We start from the raw sequence: 21,477 nt of genomic DNA on the forward strand, positions 1-21,477 counted from the left end.
CTAGGATAAATACCTGGAGCGGAAAGAAAGAAGTGAGCTTCTGACCCACCACAGGATAGACTATAGATTGGCGCTGGTGCATTCACCTGAAATGTCGATGAGCCATGTTGCTCTGCCTAATTTGGCAGACTTGATCTGGGTCTTTCACATCCCAGATGAATGCCTGGATCACTGGGCCATTAGCTGTTCTGGTGTGGTTGTCTCTCTTTTTCATTCGAACTTTCAGAAGGTCTGTTTTTCATTCTGCTGCCAAACTAAAACAAGTTTGAGAACCTCGATATTTTTTTGCAAACCAGAATTCTTGTTTTCTGGCCAGCGCTAGCCTTACATTATCATAAGTGACACTGAAATTTGACCTGTAATGTAACAGTTTAGAAATTATGGTTTATACATGTCTCCTTCCATGTCTGAGAAACAAGAAAAAAATTATATTAACAATGGAGTCTAGCAAATAAGCCTCCAAATCTTACTAATTTCCTGTGTTTCATACTCACAAAATACCTCCATTGTTGGTTCCCAGTTACCTAACCTCAGCTACTTGCTTCTGCAACAGAATTATGTGATTAGCTTGTGAATAAAGGTACTACAAAAACAAACATATTAAACTAATGAGTTTACTGTAAATCAGTCACAACAGATCATTGGCTCTGATTAGAGCTAGGGCAAAAACCTGCCAAACTAATAGTTTCTAGTCAAAACATCAGCATATTAACATTTTAATGGGATAAACCAGAATATCTCTAATTTAAATCTGTAATTTTGCAATCAGGAAGCAGACTTGAATTGTTTTTAGTAATGAGAATATCTGAAAAATATCTACTATGTTACTACATAATTAGAGAACTGTATGTTGAGCCTTCCCAGGGGAAGACCTGCAGGAAAGGGGAAGGGAGAGAAAAAAAACTCTGCAAGATTTTCCTTGAGGTGTTTCCTTTAAAATCTTCTGTTGTTCATATGGGAAGGAAGGGGGACAAAGTTTGCATGCCCATTCCCCCCACAGGGAAAGTGGGGGGATCCAGCCCCCCAAAAATGTGAATTTCTTAACATCCATACAGATATAGAAGCAATGTTCAGATGAACAAGTATAGCCATGCAGAAGCCCTCGACTTTTGCAGCCCATGTTGCCAGGAGGGATGATTCACATAGCTCCATCTATTCAGGAATGCCAGAACAGTAGTAGGGGTGCTAAAGGTCAGTGAACCTGTGTAAACCCTGTATATAAAGGACACCAGAGGATGTGGCCAGCACCCGTGCTCTGCTAGTTCAAGCATCTCTGGATGCTGCAAAAGTTAGTTGACTTGCAAAGTATCTTCCAAAAATTTAGGAACTTGGAGTTCTTTCCATACTGGCAGTCTCAGGTCTAAATACAAGATATTTTTTCTGCACGTGGAGCTGAGGGAGTATCATCCATCCCTGAAATGGTATTCATTCAGTGCATTTTAGACATAATTAAAATGGCACTGGGCCCTTGGATTTGATAGAGAAACTTGTCTCACGTTATTTGTATCCATCCACACTTTGTACTGCCGATACTTGCAGACTTTCAGTTGGTTTTAAATACATCTTTTCCCTCACAGCTTGCCAAAAGTCTTTTATGATGTCCTGACTAATCCTAAACGGGAGACTCAAGAACATAATATGCAGAGCTATATAACTATATAGAACGAGGAGCAGCTGTAGGCACTTTGTGTCTGGACTTGTTTGATGAAATCTCTGCCATCTTTTATCCAGATGCATATTGCTATGATTAGTTCCAGTTTATATGGAATTTCCATATTCCCGATTGCCCCATGTGTACATTTTAGTGTACCTATAGATATTATTTACAGCTTTCATAAGTGTTGACTAGGGCTACCTCAGTGAGCTAGATGTGCAGGTTGGGTCCATATAAGGAGCTACAGGGGGAAGGGAGGTGGCTAAGTGCGGGCACAGAGACACACAGTGATGGAGAAGGGATGAGGGACTGAGTGGGGGAATGGAGACACGTGGGGTCAGGGGTAGGGGGTGCAGGGCCACATAGCTTTGGAGGAAGTAGGTATCTGAGTAGAAGTGGAGGAACTCCTGTGGAGAAGGGATGCAAGGACACATATGCATGCAGGAGCATAGAGAGACATACACAGCTGTGCCTGACTGAATAGGAGAGGCTAGAGGTCAGCCAGAGTCTGCATGAGGGAAGCTCCCTAACCATCTCTGTCCAGCCCCCAGAAAAACCTGGGCTCCTTCCCAGCTATTTACTACCTTTTCCCTCAGCTCGTCCATTACCCCACGCTCCCCCAAGGCTTTGTACTGTTTCTGAGGGGGGCAAGAAATGTGGTTCTGAATTGTACTTTAAATGAATTATTACTCAGAGTTCTGCATTAATATGCCTATCGAGGAATCTATTTGCCAAAATCTTTTCTGAATCTTTTTTGTTGTCTAGGAATTTTGAAATAAATGACCCAAAATAATTGAAACTAGTATGATTTATATTGTTTTATATTGAAAAATAATATTTGAAGTTTTAAAATATTTCACACAGAATTTTTAATGTTTGTTGCAGAATTTTTAACTAAGTGCAGAAAGAGTAAAGAGCGTAGAGGGAACTAATGTTCCAAATGTTCAGACTACATTGTTTTCTGAAAACATCACAGCTATTATTTACCTATAAAAGAAGTATGCTTTGTTGTTTTAAGTTAACTTTCAGTGAAAACTGGTATGTTTTAATTGGATCCTACTAGTACAGAAGCAACAATGTTGTTATTTTATTACTATATTTTTCAAGGGTGTCTTGTATATATATATTATTTAAATCTAATGCCTTTTGGTACAAATTAGAGAACAGGAACAAAGCTGCATTAGCATACATACATTGTAGGCTGAACAATTTAAAGGTTAACAAAATATATCTCCAAAACAGGAAATATTAGAAATGAACTAGGTGTTTGTAGTTATAGCTGTGGGAAAAGTATTAATATGTAATCTACTTTCCCTTTTTTTCTAGAGACTCTTGTTTATTCTATTCCTCTTGCCAGTGCTCAGTTTTGCATTTTGAAGGGATGAGTGTTCAAAAAGCTTGCATAACAGTTACAATTTTTTCTTGCCAAGTTGTCAGTACTCACACAAGTAGTTCCATTGATTTCTGATTGCTCATTAATGGCATGATATAACCTATAGATTGTATAGATAAGTTCTTACTTATTTGCCATCACTTGTCATGATCTTTTTTTCTGCATTTGTGCTAGTTCATGTATGTGATATCCATGTGTATGCGGTGACTGCATTTTTAGAAATGTTTCTGCAAACATGCATCTTATTCATGGGTGACATAACTGGTGAGTAAGTGTGTGCAGTTTACCCTCCTTTGCATGCACAGTATGGGAATGTAGTCCTGTAGGTTTAGAATGAAAGCTCTTCCTTCACTAGTTAAGACATGACTGGATAGTGAGTTGCTTGAAGCTCCAACCTTTGTTAAAAGCATTTTAGGATGAAAGTGAACTCCATTAAAAAATGTGACCAGCACCAGTTTGTGAGTAGAACAGCTGGTCCTGGCCAATATTGGAGGGACCATGATGGACTAGTTAGACATCTGTGCTCTTATGTGAATGATGTGAGACTCTGCTCTTCAGCTAATTGGGGAATGGGAAGGTCTAACTTAGTTAATGAAATTATTCAATCTTTGAAAGCAAGTGCTAAAGTTTCAGGTCTGGAAATACAGATTTTTCAGTCCCAATAGGAATATGTTTATTGGAGACAGGAATCATTCTGATTTCTAAAGATGCCAAACCAAACGGGTGGGAGGGGAGAGAATGAGCAGATGCACAGCTTACTCAAAGGAAATGATAAGCAGAAACAATCCTGTTTTATTCCCCCGTGGTTACATGTAGTTTCAGAAGACAGAGATCCCTGTGGCAAGCTGAGCTAGTTTATCATTGCCTCTGCCAAACCTGCTCCCTGTTACATATGACTGGCTCTCTGTTGCACACACACATATGCACGACTTAGTTCTTAACAGTTGGGAGAAATTAAGTGCATATCTTCAAGCTGTAAAAAAATCAGCCTTGATTTAATTAATTTCAGTGAAGCTAATTCACTTTTCCACAGCTGACTCTCAGACCTCCATTTTCCTTCTCTTCTACAATTACAATGGCTTGTAGTCACAAAGGACTTTGTTCTATTTTCCGGTTATCTGATTCAGTTGTTTGGAGCAGCTTTAATCAGTGTTAACCTTTGGGAATAACTCAGTTAAGATGGCAGCAGCAAATCATGTAGACCAAAAATGGAAACTAATCCTTATTCTGTTATGCTCCCTAATCATCCAGTAGGCCAAAATGACTCTCAGCAATTATGCAATGAGATTATTATTGTACAGTAGGCTCTTAGACAGTAGTCAGAATTCACAATCCAATTATTAAATACATGAATGTATTTAGCTCTTCTCTGGTGGCTAAGGATCTTGCTTTGGCAAATTATTGTATGAAAAGCTGATTATTGTGAAGGCCACTGAGTCCATTCAAAGATTATAAATGGGATGTATTAAAATTAGTCTGGGATATTCCTCTTGTTTTGGGGGAGATTCACCAACTGATAGACAGTAATGTAGAGATGTCTTATCCCCTAACTACCTGTTTCTGTGTGCTATTAAGGTATTGGTCCTGACTTATGAAGCCTTAAGTGGTTTGGCTACCGATCACTTCTTTAATAGGCTTTTCTCTGTGGGCAATACACAACATCTGGGATTGTCTAAGATGCTCCTACTGACAGTCCTGCTGGTTTGTTCATGAGGGGATATAAGGCATTTTTAAAGAAGGAAACTTCCCATTTCAGTTCATTTTGTCACATGGTTCTTCCTGGCTTTCCAAACCAGGAGGGACAAATTGCTAGGAGCAAGATAATAATTTAGTGGAGTAGTCATTTTAAAACTATAGAATCATAGACTAAATAGGTTTGTAGTCCAGTCTCCTGCACTCGTGGTAGGACACTCGTTCTAGACCATCCCTGAAAGGTGTTTATCTAACCTGCTCTTAAAAATCTCTAATGATGGAGATTCTACAGCCTCCCTAGGCAATTTGTCGCAGTGCTTAACTACCCTGACAGTTAGGAAGCTTTTCCTAATGTCCAACCTTGCTACAGTTCAAGCCCAGAGGTTAAGCAGAACAATTTTTCTCCTTCCTCCTTTTATCAACCTTTTATGTACTTGAAAACTATTATTGTGTCCCCTCTCAGTCTTCTCTTTTCCAGTCTAAACAAACTCAATTTTTTCAGTCTTCCTTCATAGGTCATATTTTCTAGATCTTTAATCATTTTTGTTGCCAGGTCTGCCGATGGAGGGTTAAAGGCAACTGATGATTCAAAAGGGCCTGGGGCTCACAGTCTTTGAAATCGTCACTTAAGGAGCATGCAGCGTGCTTTGGTAGTACTTCGGGCTGCCTGGGGTATGTGCCATGTGCTCTGAGTGGTGCTGAGGGCTGCCTGAGGAAGGCTAACTCCACCCCTTGCACCTGAGGCCCTGCTCCTTCAGGGGGCACAAAGCCAGTTCCACCCAACCTTGGCCAGGGGCCCAGTGAGTTTGTCAGCCTCACTGTTTGCTGATCTTCTCTGGACTGTCTCCAATTTGTTCACATCTTTCCTGAAATGTGATGCCCAGAACTGGACAAAATACTTCAATTGAGGCCTAATCAACAGAGTAGACGAAGAATTGTTTATTTTGTAATGCTTACAACACTCCTTTTAATACTTCCCAGAATGATTTTTGTACAGTGTTGACTCATATTTAGCTTGTGATCCACTATGACCTGCACATGCCTTTCTGCAGTATTCCTTTCTAGTTCCATCTGGGTTGTATTTCCCTAGTTTGTGAGAAGATCATGCAAGAAAGCTTCAAAAGCCTGACTAAAGTCAATATATACCACATTTATTGCTTCCACTTATTCACAATGCTTGTTATTCTGTCAAAGAAAGCTGTTAGGTTTATTTTACGTTATTTGTTCATGACAAATGCATGCTGTTACTTATCACTTTATTATCTTCTAGGTATCTGCAAACTGATTGCTTAATTATTTGCTCCATTATCTTTGAAGATATTGAAGTTAAACTGACTGGTCTGTAATTCTCCTCGTTGTCTTTATTCCCCTTTTTTTATATATTAGCACTGTATTTGCCAATCAAGTCCTCTAGAATCAAACCTATCTTCCATGACTTTGAAGATATTCACTGATGGCCCTGCTATCTCCTCAATCAGCTCCTTGAGTATTGTAGGATGTATCTCATCAGGCCCTAGTGGCTTGAAAACACCTAACTTGTTTAAGTAATTTTTAACTTGTTCTTTCCCTATTTTATAGGGTTGCCAGGAGTCCTGTATTGACCCAGACAGTCCGGTATTTTTGCCTCCTGTCTAGTAAAAAAAAATTCAAAATATACTGGACAGCTAAAATGTCTGATATTTTCTGATTTTTTCTCCCCTGCCAGGAGGCGAAAATACTGGACACCTGGCAACCCTTTGACACACTCAACAACCGGGCCCAGACCCCGGGCCGCCCCATCCCCTCAAACCTCCCACCAGACCCCCCCCCCCCCCACTCCTCCGCTTACCTCGTTCTGCAGGGAAGCTGTCTTGAGTCTGGAGCAGAAAAACAACATGGCTGCCGGCAAAAAGCCTCTCTTTAAAGGAGCCATGCTATTTTTTTAATTTTTTAATTTTTATTTATTTATGTATATATTTATTTTTGCTTAATAACTGCTGTCGGGGTCCTTTTTTTTCTTTTCTGAACAACTTTGGTCCCCCCCCCTTTTTTTTTTTTTTTTAACTCAATAGAAATTTTTTCCCGGTGTTTTTTTTTTTGTGGGGGAGGGGTTGTGGTATTTTTGGTTAAACCATCTGGCAACCCTACTATTTTAATCTCTGCTCCTATCTCATCTTCTCTGTCATTCATTAAGTTAAATGTCCAATTGCTACTATACTTTTTGGTGAAAATTGAAGCAATAACGTCATGTAGCACTTCTGCCATGTCTGTATTTTCTGTTACTGTTTTTCCCCCCTCGTTGAGTAACAGGCCTATCCTGTCCTTGGTTTTCCTCTTCCTTTGTATTTGTTAAATGTAAGGGTAACAATTAAACATTCTTCTTTTGTAATCTGACCTAAGTAACCATTTTTGTAGGATTCTTTTTTGAGCTTCACGTCACTGAAGATCTTCTGGTTTACCATCTTTCCTATATAGTGGGCTTAGTTTTCTCTTGTACCCTTAATAATGTCTCTTGAAAAAACTGTCGACTCTCTAGAACTGTTTTTTTCCTTTACACTTGCTTCCTGAGGGATTTTACGAACCAACTCCTGCGTTTGCTAAAATCTGCCTTCTTGAAATCCATTGTCTTTATTGTGCTATTTTCCCTCCTGCCATTCCTTAGAATCATGAACGCTCACCATTTCATGATCACTTTCATCAAAACTGACTTCCACTTTCAAAATTTCCACTGGTTTCTTCCTGTTTGTCAAAATCAGATCTAAAACAGTGTCTTTCTAGTGTCTTTCTCCACCTGCTGAAATAAAACATTTTCTCCTATACATTTTAAGACCTTGTTGGATAATCTGTGCCCTGATATGATGTTTGCCCAACAGATGTCTGTGTAGTTGAAGTCCCCCATCACCACCATGTCCTGTACTTTGCATTTTTTTATATATGTATAAAAAGTCTCATCTACCTCCACTTCATGTTGAGGTGGTATATAGTAGACCCCCTACCATGGCATTAACTCGTTTTTATGCTTTTATCCTTATCCAGAGACTTTAAATATGTGTGTCTCATAGTTCCATCTCAACCCAATCCAAGTATACAATTTTTTTATATATAAGTCAACACCCCTTCCCTTTTCTCACTGCCTGTCTTTCCTGAGCAACAATATCCTTCTGTACCAATATTCCAGCCATGTGTATTACCCTACCAAGTTTCTGTGATGCTGACAGTGTCCCAGTTGTGTTTATTAAATAGCACTTCTCGTTCTTCCTGCTTATTCCCCATACTTCCCACATTAGAATGCAGGCATCTAAAATACTGATTTGATTTCTCCCCATGTTCTTTTTTTACTTCCCCTATCTCTGCTATAATGGCCCCCAGATTCTGACCCTTGTTCCACTTTGCCATGTTTTTGACCTCTGGGCTTTTTGTTTCCTACCTCTATCAAACCAAAAGCCCTCTTCACTTAGGGTATGTCTACACATTAAAGTTAATTCGAAATAAAAGCCGTTATTTCGAATTAACTTTAATAGTGTCTACACAGGCAAACCGCTATTTCGAATTAAGTTTGAAATAGTGGGGCGCTTAATTCGAATTTGGTAAACCTCATTCTACGAGGAGTAACACCAAACTCAAATAAGCTAATTCGAAATAAGCGCTGTGTAGACACTTATTTCGAAATAGGGGGCCTCCAGCCTTCCCAGGGTACCCTGGTGGCCACTCCAGCCTCAAGCAAGAACACTCCTCTCCATCTCCCGCCCTCCGCAGAGCCCTTAAAGAGGAAGACTATGGCCACAGTGCCAGCTCCAAGCCTGCCGGCCCAAAGCCAGCAGTCACTGCCCCTGACCCAGTGGCCCCAAAATATGAGCCAGCAAGCCACTGGCAGCCACCCCTCCACCATCCCCCAGGAGCAGTCTGCCAGCTTCCAGGAGCCTGTCAGGGCCCGGAGAAGGCAGGCACCTTCCTGGTCCAGGGCAGAGATCAGGGTGGACCTTACTCAGGTTTTGGGGGAGGATGCCTCCAACGTCCATGATCTCTGTACTAGATGAAGGAACGTGGCCGTCTATGGCAGGATAGCTGCCAGCCTGGCCACCAAAGGCCACATGCGATCGCAGGAGCAGGTTCGCATGAAAATCAAGGTGGATGATTTTCATGATTTTATAGACCTCTATTATATCATATCATATACCATATCATATCAAAGATGTGGGCGTACCATGGATTTATATAACGGCAGCAATAAGATATTCTCCATCTTATTCTCTATCCCTTTTTTAATGATTCCTAACATCCTGTTTGCTTTTTTGACTGCTACTGCACATTGCGTGGATGTCTTCAGAGAACTATCCATGATGACTCCAAGATCTCTTTACTGATTAATTGTAGCTAAATTAGCCCCCATCATACTGTATGTATAGTTGGGGTTATTTTTTCCAATGTGCATTACTTTACATTTATCCACATTGAATTTTATTTGCCTTTTTGTTGCTCAATCACTTAGTTTCGTGGGATCTTTTTGAAGTTCTTCAAAGTCTGTCTGGATTCTGAATTGGATTTTCCTAGAGCTTGGAGATGTTAAGATTTGAGGTTTCTGACTAGGGAATTTTATCATTGCATTTTTATTTTTATTAAAGATCAGGTCTTTGCTATCATACAGTTGTAGTGGAGTCAGAGCAGCGAAGTCAAAAGATGGGCCCCAACTTAGATTCCAGATCCAAACAGTCCCAAACTTTGGAAACATTTGGGGCCTATTTGGTATGACACACTCTACTGTAATGTCCAACCTCCAAAACCTTGTCCTTTTTAACTTAGATTGACATCAGCTCATTTAGAGAGAGAGAAGAAATCCTAAAGCCGCGATTCTCAAACTTTAGGGGTAGGACCCCAGAGTGGGCCGTGATCCTGTTTTAATGAGTTCTCCAGGACTGGCTTAGACTTGATGGGGTCCGAGAATTGAACATAGGTTCCACTGCCTGGAGCCATAGCTGAAGCCCAAGCTTACAGGCTCCCAGCTGGGGCTGAACATTTGGGTTTGGGTTTCGTCTCCTTCCCCAGGGGCGATGGGGCTCAGGTAGGCTCAGGCTTTGGTCCCCCTTCCTGGGATCATGTAATAATTTTTGTTCTCAGAACGGGGTTGCAGTGCAATGAAATTTGAGAACCCCCTGGCCCTACAGCATGGCTTAGCGTAGACTACAAATATCAAGGTGTCTACCACTGCTTCTGAAAGATCCTCCTGTAGCTAGTCTGACCCACAGCTCCCATTTTGCTGTGATGCTCAGCCCCTGCTAGTGCAGCCGCAAAGGGGGTGATGCCCGGACAGCAAGGAGATGAGTTTATTTAACACCTCTGCAGTGGAGACCCAGTTTTTATTTAAAACTACCTACCCATTATGACAGAGGATGTCACAAACTTCCTGCCTTGCGCTGACTGCAGCCGCCTCTGCCAGGTGCAGTGAGTGCAAGTTTCATGCCTCTCTAGACATAAATTATTCAGGGTTTGAATGTTCAGCTCAGAATTGTCCAACTCTGTTGGGGAAGTTATTGTGGTACTTGAAAATTGGTTCTAATAGGCCACATCAAGTCTTTAATTGCCTTTTGAAATTTCAACTGTTTTGTGTAATTCTATAGGATAATCTTGCTCCCAACAAGAATGATATTCAGTTCCATAAACTTAGCTCTTCTAATTCAGGTCACGTTTAGAATGTGCTTTAAAATGTTTTCCATATGCCAGCTTGCCTACAAAGATGCATTAATACACACTGTGCTTCAGCAGAGCTTGAATTTACTTCAATGTGAACTTAGCTGCTCATCCGATAAATAAACAAAAAAAAAAAAGCATAGTTGGAGGGAACTGACTGTACTCCCTCTACATGTGGTTTGGAGAAGAACCCGAAGTGCTCTGTTATGAACAGTCTTTCTGAAACTTCTCCTGTAGTGGCATATAAAGTATTTTCACTAACCACATATACTCTGTGTGTGTTCAGTGCTACAGTATATGTTAAGTCTTAGCTGGCTAAACTTTCATAAGCTTTGTTATTGTTTCTGACTAAACAAATTGAAGAACTACTGCAAGCAAAGCAGAGTCATGAGCACTCTAGGTCTGTGTCACTACTATACAAGTCTAGAAAAACAGGCCTCTGAGGCTACATCTAGACTGCAAGCCTCTTTTAGAAGAGGCCTTTTCGAAAGATACTTTCGACATCAGACATCTTCACAAGGAAAAAACAGTTGCTTTTCATTTCAGCCTACCTGGACATAGTCTTAACAACCTTACTACAGTAAAACTCCATTGGTCCGGCATCTGACGGTCCGGCACTCCTGATGGTCCGGCACCATCAGGAACCCGGAAGTGCTCCGCAGCCGGACCATTGGAGCTGCTCTGCCTCCAGCTTCCCCTATTCAGCCGCTGCTAAAACTGACCAGCGGCTGAATCGGGGAAGCCGGAGGCAGAGCAGCTGGGGCGCTGCAGGGTAGGTCCCCTAGCGCTGCCCCTGGGGGCTGCGGGACCAACCCGGCAGCACCCCAGGCGTCCCCGATTCAGCCGCTGCTGAAATTGACCAGTGGCTGACTCAGGGAAGCCTGGGGCAGAGCTGCTCTGCCTCAGGCTTCCTGGAGTCAGCTCTTGGTCAATTTCAGCAGCAGCTGAATCGGGGACGCTTGGGGCAGAGCAGCTGGGGTGCTGCCGGGTTGGTCCCTCACCGCTGCTCCTCGGCGCTACTGGATCAAACCGGCAGCACCCCAGCTGCTCTGCCCCAGGCGTCCCGAAGTCAGCCGCTGCTGAAATTGACCAAGAGCTGACTCCAGGAAGCCCGGGGCAGAGCAGCTCTGCTTCGGGCTTCCTGGAGTCAGCTGCTGATCAGTATCAGCAACGTCTGACTTGGGGACGCCTGAGGCAGAGCAGCTGGGGTGCTGCCGGGTTGATCCAGTAGCGCCAAGGAGCGGCGCTGCGGGACCAACCCAGCAGCACCCCTGCTGCTCTGCCCCAGGCGTCCCCAAGAGCAGCTGGGGTGCTGCCTGGTTGGTCTCACCGCGCAAAGGGTCGGCGTTACCCCGACCAACCCGGCAGCACTCCAGCTGCTCTGCCCCAGGTGTCTCCGATTCAGCCGCTGCTGGTCAGTTTCAGTGCCGGATTATCAGATATGCCGGACTATCGGAAGGGAGAGCTATGAGGGGTCTGGGTGGCACCCCCCCCCCCCACCCAGACCCCTCATAGCTCCCCCTTCTGATAGTCCGGCATATCTGATAATCTGGCACCCCCTGGGTCCCAAAGGTGCCGGATTATTGGAAGTTTACGGTACATGCATCTTACTTCAAAGAGACTTTAACACCAGACTACAGAGGGAAACTTCAGAACTTTCTTTCACCCTTAAATTTTAAACTTTACAAATGGGCCTTAACAAAGATTCTAAGTACCTTAAGCATTACAAAGATAGCTTCCCACTTATTACCCCCGTTTAGTCATTCATTGACTCAAATAACTATTCCCTCCCTCCCTCACCCTCACCCCACCTTCTGTATTAAATCTGATTTGTCAGTTTAATAATGTGTTCACTTTTTTCATTGTATTCCTTTGGTATATATGGTCATGCCAATTCTCTTCCAGAATATGATCTGAGGAATTGTGTCTGGCCCATGAAAGCTCATCACCTATTAAACCATCTTGTTAGTCTTTAAAGTGCTACATAGTTTTTCCTTTTGTTTTTGCAAGATCAGACTAACACACCTACCTCTCTATTATTATTCAACATGCTTATAAAACGCACACTGGACCTTTTTCAGGGAGAGAAAAGACAATATGCCACATTTACTGTAAATACAGCATATTCATTCTCACACTCATCCTACAGCTGGTGTTAGAGTTACCAGTCTTATTAGTGCTTGTGCCAGTCTAGTGGCCAGTTAGTCTGAGCATGAAGGCTACATCTACACTGCAATGCTATTTGGGATACAGGAGTATCCCAAAATAGCTATACCGTGTCTTCGCAGCAAGCCCATTATTTTGGGCTGAGTAGACAGCGCCAAATGATGAAATAAGCTATATTAAAATAGCATTGAAATAAGATATGCAATTTATGTAGCTCAAATTGCATATCTTATTTCAAAGTATGGTACAGTGTAAATGCACCCAAGGAAGGAGCCAGGTTCTGTTGGCTTCAGTCTGATGCTCTGAGGTTGTCTTCACAGGACTAACCCAAAGCTTCATGGCTACATACCCTACTTTTATAGTTGTTGTAGTCTATGGGTTTTTGCAATGTCATATTGTTATCTAATTGTTTTACCTCAAAGCTGCATCCATTGTTGTGCTCCATCAGTACTTTGTTGAATATCCTGGGAGTAACTGAAGCTGGTTTATCTCATTCACAGGTATATTCCCTTGCTTTAGAGTAATCAATACTACCTCTCTTCAGCAATCCTGAATTTGACTGACACCTGAGTTCACACCTCTTTGTTAACCATTCTAGCCACCTGCTGCTAAAGTCTTCTGTCTCTTGTCTTCTCTTACACAAAGGATGGTTCATTTCAGAGGATGCAATTTCTTTTACAAAGGAACAAGCTGGATTTCTTATAGACTTTCAAAGTTAAAAAAATAATTTATCTGTAATTTTTTTTCTAATTTCTACCTAATACAAAACATATATATATATAAATATATGTTTTAATACCTAGCAGCTGCTATAAACCAAAGCTTATGAAATAAAATCTATATAACCACCTAAAGCAAAACTATAAACTAAAGCCTATGCAACCACTAAGATGTGTCATGTTTACAAGAGCCTATGAGAGACTGGCTGTTTGACATGACTCACCTATACTCCCCCCTATACTCCCCCCTCCCCACTCTCTGCCCTGAGCCCTCACAAGGGCCCAAGCAATGCCAGGTAAATCCTCTAGGGTATGTCTACACTACCCCGCTAGTTAGAACTAGGAGGGTAATGTAGGCATACCGCACTTGCAAATGAAGCCCGGGATTTGAATTTCCCAGGCTTCATTTGCATAAGCGGGGAGGTGTACCGGTAGTTCAGAATAGGAAGCCTAGTCCGAACTACCTAGTTCGAGCCCCGTGTAGTCGCGCTGCACGGGGTTCAAACCAGAGGGGTTTTAAAAATGGCGGGTCCCCGCTTATGCAAATGAAGCCCGGGAAATTCAAATCCCGGGCTTCATTTGCAAGTGCGGTATGCCTACATTACCCTCCTAGTTCGAACTAGGAGGGTAGTGTAGACATATCCCTAGTTACTTAATATTTGAAAGTGTTGTGTTAATGCTCAGTATTAAAGCTTCAATAAACCCACCCCTCATCTGTTTATAAATAAACATAAGCAAATGTGTTACTTGCTGTCATCCCTTGAATGTCAGAGTTCTTCTCAATAAATTATTGTCATCACTATTTAAAATTAAATTCCTATCAGTAGGAACAGGAACAGATAGGAACAGAGAAGTGGAAGAAATCCCATTCCCCAAGGCTTTATTTTGCAAAAAAAATGCCCCATGTTTTTACATTTTAAAATTTACAAAATGCAAATCCACCATTTTTGTCCTGTAAGAATGTTGGTCTTCGGCAAAAATCTTTAGCTGAGTTTGGCCTAAGTGCAGCATTATGTTTACTTTATATGGTGTGTTTATCGTCCATGATGAGTGTTCCAGAATCTGTGGAATGAGATGCTTAGGGAACATTCCCCAAGGGATGAATCGTGCTTTCTCTTGCAGAAACAAGAGCCGTAAAATAGTGATGCTCTCTTTTATGGACCCTATTAAGACAGTAACTGAGCATCCTGTTGCAAGAGTGCAATTAACCTTAGCCTAACAAGGATTGGGACCACGAGGTAACAAGCGTAAATGGCTTTAATTGCTTTAACCAACTCTGAAAGGAATGGAAACGGGAGACTCACGCTCACTGTTCACAATTACACTTACTGTCTAACGAAATGCAGGCTGAGCACCAGGTACCAGGAGCTCATGCTGAGGTTCATGCTGTTAGTTTCTGGAATCGGTTCGCTGGCTAGGCAATCCAAGCAGAGGGCACCCCCTGGAGGTCCTTCTTGGTGATCCTCTTTTGGGTTCTCTCTCTCTCGTCATTGGATCGATAATGTTATAGGCCATGTGCAGCTTCTGGGTCCATAGGCATTCCACACTGTCCTTTCTGGGCCATATGCACTCTGTGCAGGGGGCCTTGTGCACTCAAGTTCACACCATACATTCATTCAGGAAGGGGGAACCATGAGGGGAATTTACAGAACCTATACCAATAACAATTCAACTGGTAAACAGATAACAATGTCCTTCGCCCTCTACACATCCCTCAACCATTATCCTTGCAACACCCCTAGAACTTAAGGCAATGCTGTTCTCCCTATTGTACAGATGGGGAAGTAGTAAGACTACGGTCATGTCTTCACTGGCAGATGTAAAGCACTGGCAGTTACAGTACTGGTCACAGAGCGCAGTAGTGAAGTCGCTATTGGGTGTCCACACTGTCAGCCACCAGCACATTAGTGTGACCATACTTGAGGCATTTGCAGCGCCTTTTGGAGCAGTGCATTCTGGGCAGCTATCCCACCAAGCATTTCTTCCTCTTCTGCTGTAGAGGTTTGGGAGGAAGCGCAGGAGATCTTGGGTTGCGTTCCAATGCCCTGGAGGACATCACTTCACATCCCAGCCTGCGCTTCCATCCGCATTTGGCACCATCTTTCAGCAGTACCTATGTTGCACGCCCTGCCTCCTTGGTGCACAGGAATAGATCTGCAGCTGTTGACAAAAATGCTGATTGGTCTCACTAACACATCACAAATGGCAGTTGGGTTATTGCTAAAGCTGTGAAGTGACTATGAGAAGTCCGAGTAATGTGAGTCTGATACAAGTTTTCTTGTGTCATTCACGGAGGCCTGACCACAGTGAATGCCCCTCTTGGGCTCGGGAAACAAGCACTGAGTGCTGGGATCATATTGTCATGCAAGCCTGGGATGACAAGCAGTGGCTGCAGAACTTTCAGATGAGGGAAGCCGCTTTCAAATTCATTCTAGCAACCCCTAGCACACCTCCATCATACTCATCCAGGAACGCACCCCTGCAATTAACTCCGGTGCCAACTCTGTCCACACATCTATACAAGCGACATCACGACAGGACCTAAGTACATAAGCCACCATATCAGAGGCACATACAACTGCACATTCATCAATGTGATCTATACCATCAAGTGCCAGCAGTGCCCCTCTGCCAAGTATATTGTCCAAACTGGACAGTCTCTGTGACAAAGGATAAATGGACACAAATCAGATATTCAAAATGATAACATACAGAAACCTGTTGGGGAACATTTTAACTTGCACCCATCTGATCATGAGTTTTTTTCAGAATGTGAGCTGCTTGTTGCCAGAAATGAAAGATCGGTGTGAAATTTCAAGAAATTCTTTCTAGGAAATAACTTTCAAAAATCAAGGTGCATACCAGTGAATGGGGATTAAGAAACATTTCAAGACCACCACAGTTAGCAAAGTAGCAACCTATGAAAAGCCCAGACATCATGTTATAGTTAAACTTATAAGTAGGCCAAACTTTTGCAAGCATGCAAATTCATACTTAAAGTAACTCCATGTGTACTTTTGTTAAATTTTGGCTCATGCACTTTTAAAGATCCTAAAGCCCTTATGGCTTAAATTTTGAGCATCCACAGCACTCAGAGTTTGCAGAAAGGCAAAGTGAGCTCTGTAGTGTCTGTGTATACTTGTTTTCCTAGCCCTATTGTAGACTTGTTAGTTCTGTGTCCAGTGACAATTGATCAGCAGATAGGATGACAGGTCCTGGTGTAGAATTAGGTGCTGAATAAAGAATGGAGAATTACTGCCTTCTATATGCTGTTTGTCTAATACAAATGCTATTTGTCAGTAATCCCTGTCTGTGCAGTGTGAATGGCCGTAAAGAAGGTGCGACCTGGAATATCCACGCTGAGATTAAGAGCAAAATATCCTGGATTTTGTGATGACTGCAGAAATTAAATTGTTATGGATGGATAAGGCTGAGTTACTGATTTTCCTATGGTGCTTTAACTGTGAAATTAAAATGTTTGGGTTTCTTGTGAGTAGGTTTCTGTGTGAATTTCCTGGTTTTGTTTGTGCTAAGGACAACAATTTTTTTAAGGATTCCGCAAAAGAGTGGATGACAGCATTATTAACAAGCATTCTATTGCTTCAGGGGGTAGCTGAGTTAGTCTGTTAGGGTATGTCTACGCTACAGTGTTATTTCAAAATATCTTATTTCGAAATAACACATCTACACACAAAATGAATTTTGAAATAGCGTTTTGCTATTTTGAAATAGCGCGTCCACACTGAATGGACACTGAATTGCATTGAAGGCTGGCCGGAACCAGGTCCAGCAGGACATCAAGTCAGGAGTTTATTTGTGTGGCTGCTGCCTGAGTCTATCTCAGGCTTGTACTTAAAGGGACCCCTCACACACACTCTGGGCAGCCGGATCTCAGCTTTTCCTGCTTGCTTGCCTACCTCATTGAGGGACACAAAGCATTAGTGTCTCTGTATGCTGTGGTTGCCCTCACTTGGGACACCACAGCACTCTGCAACAGAGAGCCGGAGTGACCCCTGGGCGCTCTGGTGCTTCTCGTGAACACATTGCTGTGAGCCTGGCTGCACTTTCTGCAGGCTGCCAGCCAGGAGGTCCATCAGGGGGCTGTCAGTATCCAGGAGGCCCTGCGGGAAAGCTTCCACCCTGAGGAGCACTAAGAGCCTCCCTGGTTTGCCCCACTGGGGGCTTGTGCCTCATTCCTCCCCCACATTGTTCCACTTACCCTCCCAGTCCCCCTTCCTGATGTCAAATAAAATACACATATTTTCATGAACACAAATTCTCTTTATTTAACAAAACTGGGGGGGGGGGGAGAATGAAACTGGTGAGACTGGAGAAGGGAGGTGGGAGAGGGGAGGGGGAGACCTGGGAGGAGGGAGGGGGAAGGGGGAAGCAAGGGAAAGAAGGGGAAGCTCAAGGTTGGGGGTCTTGACGGACCAACTTGATTTTCATGCAAACCTGCTCCTGGGTTTGCATGTGGCCTTTGGTGGCCAGGCTGGCAGCTATCCTGCCATAGATGGCCGCATTCCTCAATCTAGTGTGGAAATCATGGACTTGAGGGCATCCCCCCCAAACCTGAGTAAGGTCCGCCCTGATCTCCACCCTTGACCAGAAGGCACTCGCCTTCTCCAGGCCCTGGCAGGCTCCTGGGAGCTGGCAGGCTGCTCCTGGGGAGCGGTGGAGGGCTGGCTGCCAGTGGCTTGCTGGCTCATGTTTTGGGGCCACTGGGTCAGGGGCAGTGACTGCTGGCTCTGGGCTGGCAGGCTTAGAGCTGTCACAGGCACTGTGGCCAGAGTCAACCCCTTTAAGGGCTCCGGGGATTGGGGGAGGGAGAGGAGTGTTCTTGTTTGAGGCTGGAGTGGCCACCAGGGCACCCTGGGAAGGCTGGAGGCCCCCTATTTCGAAATAAGTGTCTACACAGCGCTTATTTCGAATTAGCTATTTCGAATTTGGCGGTACTCCTCGTAGAATGAGGTTTACCAAATTCAAAATAAGTGCTCCGCTATTTCGAATTTATTTCGAAAAAGCGGTTTGGCTGTGTAAATGCTAGTAAAGTTAATTCAAAATAATGGCTGTTGTTTCGAATTAACTTTGTAGTGTAGACATACCCTTACAGAAAAAAACAACAAATGGTCTGGTAGCACTTTATAGACTAACAAAACATGTAGATGGTATCATGAGCTTTCGTGGGCACAGCCCATCGTCTGCCTTCAGATGCCACACGTTGTTTACTGGTACCACCTATATTTTACAGTAGGGAAGGGCAACCACAAATAGTGGGAGGGCCGCATGAGTGGTCCTCCTTCACCTCAGTGGGATGCAGCAGCCCACGATCCACTGGGGTTCCACCTCTAGACGGACCCATGACCCCCCTGTCTGCCGCTCCTCTCCCATGTACCTCTTGCACACTGGAGCACCAGAGCCCTGCAATTACCTGCTCCTTCCCCTTTCCTACTAGTGCTTTTGGTGCATGTGAATCGCCTGATTCATGCTCCATCCCTGCTCCTTTCCCTCCCTCCCAGAGCTGGAATGCCATGAACAGCTGATTAGCAGTGTTCCAGCTCTGGTGGGGAGAGGGAGCAGCAAGGAAGAGCACATATCAGGTGATTCAGGGCTCCTCCAAAAGTGCTGGAAGGGAGGAAAGGAAAAGGAGTAGGAAGTGCAGGGCTCCTGCGCTACACTACAGGAGGCACATGCGGGACGGGCAGCCAGAGTGTCCATGGTCCATAGGTGGAGCCCCAGTGGACTTCATGTGGCCCGCAGGTTACACACCACTGCTTTACAGGGGCTCTTAAAAACCAGGGCTAACAATCATCCTGTTTATGAAACAAGATAGATTTTGCGATCCCAGCATAAGCCAGTAAATGGTCTATTGTTACCTATTATTGTTGGCGTTAAGTTGTTGGAGACTTAACTGGGAATTTTCAATCTGCTGCTTCAGCCAATCTGTTTCTTAATTCAGCTTAGTCTTGGCCATTATCTTGATTGCCAAACAGGGTTACAAAATAGTTTGAGAACTCCTTTCCAAAATAATTCCAAGAAAAATGAGGTATTAGGGTTTTTTTAAACCGATAAAACGCTATTTCATATTAAAATTTAATTGTGGACCTAGAAAAACTTTTTCAGCTAGCAAGAGGTTGGTTGCTGCTGCTTCCCCCTTTTTCCCTCCTCCCCTTTACCAAGAATGAACTTTTGCAACTTAGTTTTCTAAGAGGAAATAGAAAAGTCTTAAGGCTTTGACTATACTGGCAATTGAGCGACAAAGCTTTTGTTGTTCACAGCTGCTTAACCACATCTCCTGAAGAAAGACAGGAGTTTTCTTAGGGCAAGTACTTAAACAGTGCCCTGTCCGCAAGATTGCTCTCCTGCTAATAAAGCAAATGCTGCTCATGGGGGTGGATGTTTTTTATCAGGCAGAAGTGCAGACAAATAATATTTACATTGACTGACTTTTAGCGACATGACTGTGTTGACATCGACTTGTCTCTAAAAGCTCAGAAGTACAACCAGTGCTGAGGAAGTCATTAGAATTCAAATGGAAAGTTGGGCTTCTGAGTACAAAACTATATTACTTTGTCAGTGCTCTCTTGCAATTGGCTGCTTTTTTTTGGACCTGTGGAATTTCTTCGTATTCGGATATAGTTAGACACTACAGCAAAGGCTCCTGTTCAATGTTTCCTCTAATTTTTTCCCCCAACACTGTGCAGAATAAAATTTTGTTATGTGTGCCAAGGCATGGGGAGATGTGTGCCTCCTGTAGAAACACATGCTGTCAGCTGTGGGTGCTCTGCTAATCAGCTAGGTGGCATTCAGATCTCTCCTGGGTGGCCACCTAAGCACATGGCTTACAGGGAGCACTGCTCCATCCATATCCATTTCTGGGCAGAAAAAGACCCAATTTGAGCCAAATGTGACAGTTTAGCAAGAATGAGCTTGTGGTGAAGTCTATTGACTGGGTTTCAGTTGAGCTAGATTAAGCTCCCAGAAATTTCACAGGCTCTCTGCATCATACTGAATGCTTAATCTCTCTGTGCCTTAGTTCTCCATCTATAACACTTGGGGATAACATTTTCTGTCTCACATCCTTTTTCTGTGTTGTCTATATAGACTCTAAATTGTTTGGGGTAGGGGCAGTACCTTATCCCTTGTTTGTATGGGGTTCCAATCTGTTATGGTCTCTGCACTTACAGAATAGAAATAATAGTGCAAAGAACCAGTTGTATCTGATAGATACTGGCCCAGTTGTGGTGGTGTCAATGTAAATCTGACCCTAATGAGGACTAAGACTCTCTTCATGTGGTGTAGGGAATAGTTTAAGATTGCAATTTGCTCAACTTCTTCTTGGTCATGGTGTAGTGCATGGAGGGCATGCCCGGCCTATCGCTGGCTGGCCTTTATGTGAGCCATCCACGGAGGAGTGGAAAGGCCCTCATGCTCTGCTGTCTCATCACCATCCATGAGTAAGTGTCAGCCATGTTCTGTCTCTAATTGTGTACCGGACTGAGCCCGTATCTGGAACGATGCTAGCATAAACAGTGATGCTGGGCCAGTCACGTTACTGTTATGGGGAGGCTGGGAAATGGCAGACATAGTTTCTCTCGGAGATTTGTATCAGCAGGGCATGGTTACCTTTGCAGCCTGGTGAAAAGGAATTTAACTTGGTAAGTACAGGGATAAGAATGTGTATAGCAACAAGCAGAATACAGTCATTGACTGATACAAGTATACCATGCAAGTGCAAGCATGTACGTTTCTATTTTTTTGGAGCAACTAAGCGCTATTTGAACATTGGGAATTATGTTACATTCCCAGCTAGCCCAGAGGAACAATTTCAAATGAGCTGCTGCTGGGCTCCCCGTGTATGCATCTTCTTCCCATGCCCTTCAAAAGTGTGAACACCTGGGCATGTGCACGAGTTAGTGCTTGACACCCACAGAACCCATTGGTCTCAAAGAGCAGAAGTAAAGGTTAGGGGCTGAAAATCAGGCCTGACATCTTTCTGTGCTGCCCCTGAGACAATCTTATCCACCTGAACACATAACTTTTTCACTAAGACGTGAGGGTGCCAGTTAAATGCATGTTCTGGCAACAGGTACCTGGCAAATGCAATGGACTTCGTTATCTCTTTAACTATGTCTGCACTTGGAACTGGAAATGTAGAAGCCAGATGGAGGAGACATGCCAGTCCAAGG

General features: G+C 43.4%; 1 protein-coding gene and 1 long non-coding RNA gene across 3 annotated transcripts in view; one reads left to right on the forward strand and one right to left on the reverse strand.

Moving 5' to 3' along the window:
• Window positions 1–21,477, forward strand: part of LOC149523457 (uncharacterized) — a 131,357-nt gene that overhangs the window by 95,430 nt on the left and 14,450 nt on the right. The window lies entirely within an intron of this gene.
• EDN3 (endothelin 3) overlaps window positions 1–21,477 on the reverse strand; it is a 145,630-nt gene that overhangs the window by 18,754 nt on the left and 105,399 nt on the right. The gene's annotated exons all lie outside the window — the stretch shown is intronic.

Source organism: Pelodiscus sinensis, chromosome 17 (genome assembly GCF_052426305.1).
Source record: "Pelodiscus sinensis isolate ZL-2025 chromosome 17, ASM5242630v1, whole genome shotgun sequence".
Classification (NCBI taxonomy): domain Eukaryota; kingdom Metazoa; phylum Chordata; order Testudines; family Trionychidae; genus Pelodiscus; species Pelodiscus sinensis.